The following is a 6435-nucleotide window of genomic DNA, read 5'->3' on the forward strand; positions in this document are numbered from 1 at the left end:
GTGAACAGTGTCAATATTCTAACAAATATCCCCATGAAACTGGCACAGTTGATTACTTACATTATGACATTACATCATATTTTATATGGCAGGTTTTAAAAATGTTTTGTTTACATATGCAAATGAGACATTGTCTCATTTGCATATATTTCCTGAACAGAACTCTGAACATCATAATAAAATAAAGTTTATAAAGCCAAGTTAGAAATTTTTCTTTAAAATGTGTTAACATATTAGAGTCAATGTGTTAATGTTTTTACGGAGGGAATTTGGGATCTCTCTTTTTATAGCTCCACAAATCAGAAAATACTGTCTACATGCAAACAAAAATAATTTCCCCCTGTTTTCAGTAATAATGTGTTCTATAAATCCGACTATAAATGATTATTGATCAAACCCCTCTGCACAAACCTCCAGAATATACAAGAAGAAAACTGGAAGTTTGGTGTGTATGCATAAGTGCTACCAAATTGGAGAGAATAAACTAATTTGTAGAAGATGAATGGTCCATCTATATTTTGATGTGAGTGACAAGATTCTCCATTTTTTTCAACCACAGCAATAACACCACCGGGATCTGTTGCTACATATATAAGAGCATAACCCTCTTGGGTTACCAGATCCGGATGACTGTCCAGGTTGCATCTAATCAGTCTGGATATTTTCAGTTTTCCACCAGTCATGGCAGTCGTCGCTCTCTTTGCCTCACACTCTCTTCTCTTCCCCCATCTCTCTTCCTCTGTCTCTCCACCCTGCCAGGAAAGCTTTGACAGCTCTCATCTTTCATCCATTTGATGTAATTATGCTCCTCAATACACATTTGAAGCTCCCCATTCACATTTCATGGTGTGATGAAAGGCCACATAGTGCTGTTTCTCTCTCACAGCTCTCAGCTTCTCCTGCTCAAACTTAACCTCAGGTACAGTCTGGTTCTCAACAGATGATTCCTCACACATTGCATAATAAGCCTGGTTTTTTTGCCCACTCCGAGTGACAGCCAAAACTGTGTTTCTTGTTAGTTGCCTTCCCAAAGAGACAGGTCAAACTGCTTAAGCCACCAAGAGTTGTGTGAAGATTATATTTTTTGTGTCATTCAGGTTTATGGGCAGACAGTCAATAATTTGGTTAATTTCTACTAAGGCTGTAACAGTTTGTGTATCTGTGCCGAACCGTCACATACGGAGGTCACGGTCTGGTTCGTGCAGCCGTACCCAGAATACATAGTGTGTAAATTAATGCTCGTATTGTGGAACCAAAGTTCACCAGCTGAGTCCCACTTGGACACTTTTAGCCGTACACTGTTAGCAATAGGTGCCATTTACATGTACTGTAGCACAACAAGCTACCTATTTTTTAGTTTTTTAGCCTATTGTGAGCTCTTTGTATGTATGTTCAGTGGAAAACAGAAATGTTTGAAATGTTTCCTTGTTTTCATAGTGAAAATAGTTTGCCAACGTTGCCAGTGGTCAATATTTGACCTTGATCCCCAGCAGGAGGATTTTGTTGTTGACAGCTGCACATCCCTATGCTTTTAAAAAAAATTTTTTTACACTGTACCAAAGTCGCACTGAGCTGTGACAAACTGAAGCAGACAATGAAATCCTCAGAAAAATTCAAGGAAATGGCAGGCTCACAAAAAATAAATAAATAAACATAAAATCTAAAGTGGCCAGTATTTTTCACATTCATCTGAACACTTTCATATTGCAAACTAGAATGAACTCTGCAGCCACTTATGCCCAGTTGTTTGACTCCAGGCATTTGGTCATTTGATTTTGAAAACTTGATTGAAAACCCTTCCTACATATTCAAATCATCATTATGTCTTTGGGAACGGAAAGGTGCACTGAGTGACCTGCAGTGTGTAGGTGTGTAATGAAGTTAGATTGTAAGAGATACTGTAGGTTGCGAGCCTATATAAAATCTCTTCCCCATATCTCTCTTTCTCTTTTAATGTCTCGGCTCTGGTTTGTTTCACTTAATTCTATCTCCCCATCTCCTGATCCATCCATCAGTGTTTCTCTTTGTCTATCACACACTCCTCCTCCCCTCCCCCCCTCACACTCCCAGCTCTCTCTCTCTATGAGTGAGTGAATGAGTGAGTGTGGGCGAGCGGGTATAGCTGCTGATGCACTCCTGGTCATTAATAAAAGTTTTATACACAGTCAGGAAATGCATTTGAGCCCCGGTGGCTGGAGAGCTCCTCTCAGACACACAGGAAATGGGCGCTTGGCCGACAGCCAATCCTGCTATTTCAGGGGTTCGTCCGGAGCCAATCAAGCTGGGCCTGGTCAGTTAATGGATCAGTGGCTCTACTCTTCTCTACACCCAAATATCAGCAGCAATTAGAAGGTGTGGAGGTTACCAGGGTGGGAGCTTTGTGAGAGTGAACCCAACCAGAAAAGTAGTGAAATAATCTTGAAAATCCATAAATCAGCATCATTTACTGGTACTACTGGTACTACTTGGCCAGAGACATTGTTCAAAATATCGGATTGCATGACTTGTCACAAACAGTTACTACGTTGCCTGCCTTTCAGTGTGTATAAGTAGAAAATGAATGAGAACAGCCTGGTGCATGTGATACAGCGAAGGACAATGCGTGGGGTGTTCTTTGTGCTTTTGTATAACAACGTTTGTAGTTAAAAATCTGGAACACAACGCTAACATCTGATGGAACATCACAAGTTTCAACAACTCAGCTGTCAGTCGTGTCACATTTCTCATCCAACCCACAGCAGTTGTAAGACAAAGGAAGTGAGAAAAGACTTCATGTGTGACTGTTGTTTAGCCAGGCAATTCAGAATAGCAACCAGTGAATGTGTGTGCGCATAGTGTTGCTAACGCGAGAGAAATGCTGTAATGTGTTGTGCAAGATGACATTCATGTGCTTCTTGGGTGCGAGTGCCTCCTCCCCATCCAGCAGGCGTTTGTTACTGCAGCGCAATGACACACAACCAGATCTCACGCACGCAGAGTTTAGCGCCGGCAGAAATGAATGACTTTGTCAGCTGTATGCTGTTAACCAGGCCATTTGACATTGATCCCTGCCTGACCCAGAACATATGCCACTCTCTCTCTGGCCTTTTAGTTGTTTTGCCTAATTGGCATGCAAGTTGCATGTAAGAGAAGCAATATTTCAGGAAATTCCTTCTACAAAAAGGTTAATGTACAAACGGTGTCTGTGTGCGTTTATGTGTTGCATTCAACAACATACAAACATGCACACTCTCACTGGGTCCTGGTTTGGTTTGCCTTGCCTCCCCCCCCCACTCATGGAAACTACTTGGTGTGTTAAATCATCCAGAGAAAGTAACACATTTTCTATTACTAAAACACTTTTTAGTTTGACAAACAATACAAACGGATACAGCAACAGAGTCCTACTCCTTAGATATACTCTTTAAATGCATGTATATTACGTATTTTTATGAATGTCTGCACAAAGTGTAAAGGCATTCCATCTAGTTGTTGATGATATTGAGAAACAAAGTGTGGAAAAAAGCAGTGGACAAACATACACTGGCATCCATAGAGCCAAAGCCTGCTAGAAAATTCTGCCTGAGCATTTTCTAGGAAGTTGTTAGGTATTTGGTAGGGCATGACTAAAGTAGATGGTAACTAAGGTGTTTTGCGTGGTTGCTAAGGCATCATTATCAACAATCTATACTGTGCTCCATACACATGTGAATAAAGTTGTAAACAAATGCCAAGATTAGTTCCAGTGCACCTCATTTAGAGTATAGAGAGTAACACCTTACATTTTTATGTAAAACAAAGTAGTGAGGTTTCTGTCTGGCTTTCATTGCAGTGAATTTTGTTGTTGTTACTTGTTCATGGTCTTGACTTTACAAATTTCCTGAATTTCCTGAATGCTCCAACGAAAACATACCGACCCACACAGAATAGATTGTGGAAACTGAGGGAGGTAAAGGGCACTGGTTGTGTTTTTCTAAGAAGGACAAAAAATTGGCTGCATTTGGAAGAGCATTAGAAATGGGGCTTTGCAAACATATCATTTTCACAATGTGAACTTTCATAATGTGTTTTTTATCTTATCTAAGAGACAAATAAAGTAAAAAAAAAAGTCTGATGAATGCTTGTTCAATAAGTGACATTATACCTTTTATATCTTTTTTCTGAATTACCATTTGGATTTGCGTTTAATTTGTAAAATTTCTTTTCAAAAACACACGGAAGACTTTGCAAAAAAGAAGGTAACACTTTACAATAATGAATGAATGAATGATCATGAATTCATACATGACTTCATGCATGAAGAAGCGTGAAGTCATTCATGTAGTACTTCATGAAGTAGGATTAATAGTATCTCACGTATGACTTAATGCAGGAACAATATGTTAATTGATGCATCAATTAAGGTATTTCATTTATAACAATTTCTGATTTATTAATGATCTCAATGTCTTTTTCATAAAACTGACCAGTCACAGAAGTGTACATGTATTCTGAAGAATTGTAGAGTTAACTAAACATTACTTCTTCATGTTTGTGGCCCTTCAAATAAAGTGCTGACTTGGTCTTTGACATTGATAAATAGGATGATTAATGGTGGCATACATTTAAATGTATTACGAATTAAAGGAGTGGGTTGGCAAAATGATGCAGATGCATTTTTATAGTTGCTTTATTTACAACAACATGAGGCAAGTAAACAATAATGCCTGAGAACAATTTACTTTTTACTAACTTTTGTGTCTGAACAACAGAAATGTCTTTTTCATTTAAGGGGTCACAAAGATAACTGCATATGCCACCATTAATCATATTATCTTATTTATCAATGTTAAAGATGGACCAGGTCAGCCCTTTATTTGAAGGGCCCCAAGCACAATAAAGTAACAAACATGTAATGTTTAGTCAATCATGATTGCAACACTACAATTCAGTTTTTTTTGTCTGTCACTTTAACTTCAAGACATGAACATCATCAGTAAATCAGAAATCATGATAACTGAAATACCTTAACTGATGCATTGACATATTGTTGCCGCATCAAGTCATGCATGAGATACTATTAATCCTTGCACATTACTAGTCCATGAAGTACTACATGAATGAAGTTATGCTTTTTCATGCATGGAGTCATGCATGAATTCATGATAATTCATGTACCATTATTGTAAAGTGATACTGAAAGAATCCTGCATTTTCTTTGTCTGTATCCCCCCCCCCTCAGTGTGTTTCTATCAGCAGTTTGTTTCATCTCAGATATTTTCCTCAACAGGAAACAGAGCTCCCCCCCACCCCCATTAGGGACCAGTGTCCGGTTACTTTAATGTGCATGTGTGTGTGCGCGCGCGTGCATGCGCATTTGTATGCCTACACTGGTGTGTCTTGCTTAAGTCCGGATGGTTGCAAGTTGCTGAGTAAGGGCACAGACCAAAAGAGACAAAAGCACATGCACGCACATGCACGCACATGCATGAGCACGCACACACACACACACACACACACACACACACGCGCGCGCACACACACACACACACACACACACAGGAAGAGGTTCATATTACAGTCATGCAGCACATTGTCAGTGATGTCACTTGTCCTTATAGAACAAACGAATGAGGCGCTCCCACTTTTCTCTTTTGATGTTACAAACTAATGCGTAAGAATACTCAATTACTTTGTTGTTGTAACGAATAACATAACACGCTAGTTTTGTAATTCATGTAATATGTGACGTTTTCAATAACTACGTTATCGATACTTTTCAAATAAACAAATAAAAAAGCCACAAATAAAGAAAATGCCTTAAAATGTGCACAATTTCTTTCATTAAAACACCTATTCCTACTTCTTGGCAAGTTGCGGCGTACTGGTGGAAGGTATCCAATCCTTTGGTTGCGTCAGTGCGCATTTGTAGCTTGGCGAAAAAAAGTTTTTCAAATTTGAAGAAACATTTGCAAGCTAAGCATAGCTCCACATCACTAGCATTCAAAGGTAGGCGTGAAGTAGGCTGTGCGCCCTCTGGACAACATAACCAACATGCTCTAGAAAGGGCAAAGGGGTTTTCATCTTTTGTAACGCAAAATTACTTGTTACAAGCTACTTTCCTCAGTCAGTAGGGACGTTTTAGCGGCAGTAATCATGTGATCAAACACTTTACTTTTAAAAGTAACGTTATTCCACACAAACCATAATTAAGTACAGCCTTCCTGGATTCCCTCACATGTACCAGTTTGAGCTTAAAATCAGATGAAAAAATGACAGTATTTTGCTTCAGTCATCCGTTTATACGATGTCAACTTTTGTTTCAGTGCTTCTGCCCTGTCATGTTCATAAAGCAGAAGTGGATTAAATTGAATTCAGTGATGGGAGGGGAGAGACAGAGAGGAGGGATGACTGGAGTGTGTGTGTGAGTGTGTTTGAGATAGACACAGAGAGAGAGAGAGAGAGAGAGAGAGAGAG

The sequence above is a fragment of the Etheostoma cragini genome, chromosome 13, assembly GCF_013103735.1.
Source record: "Etheostoma cragini isolate CJK2018 chromosome 13, CSU_Ecrag_1.0, whole genome shotgun sequence".
NCBI lineage: Eukaryota > Metazoa > Chordata > Actinopteri > Perciformes > Percidae > Etheostoma > Etheostoma cragini.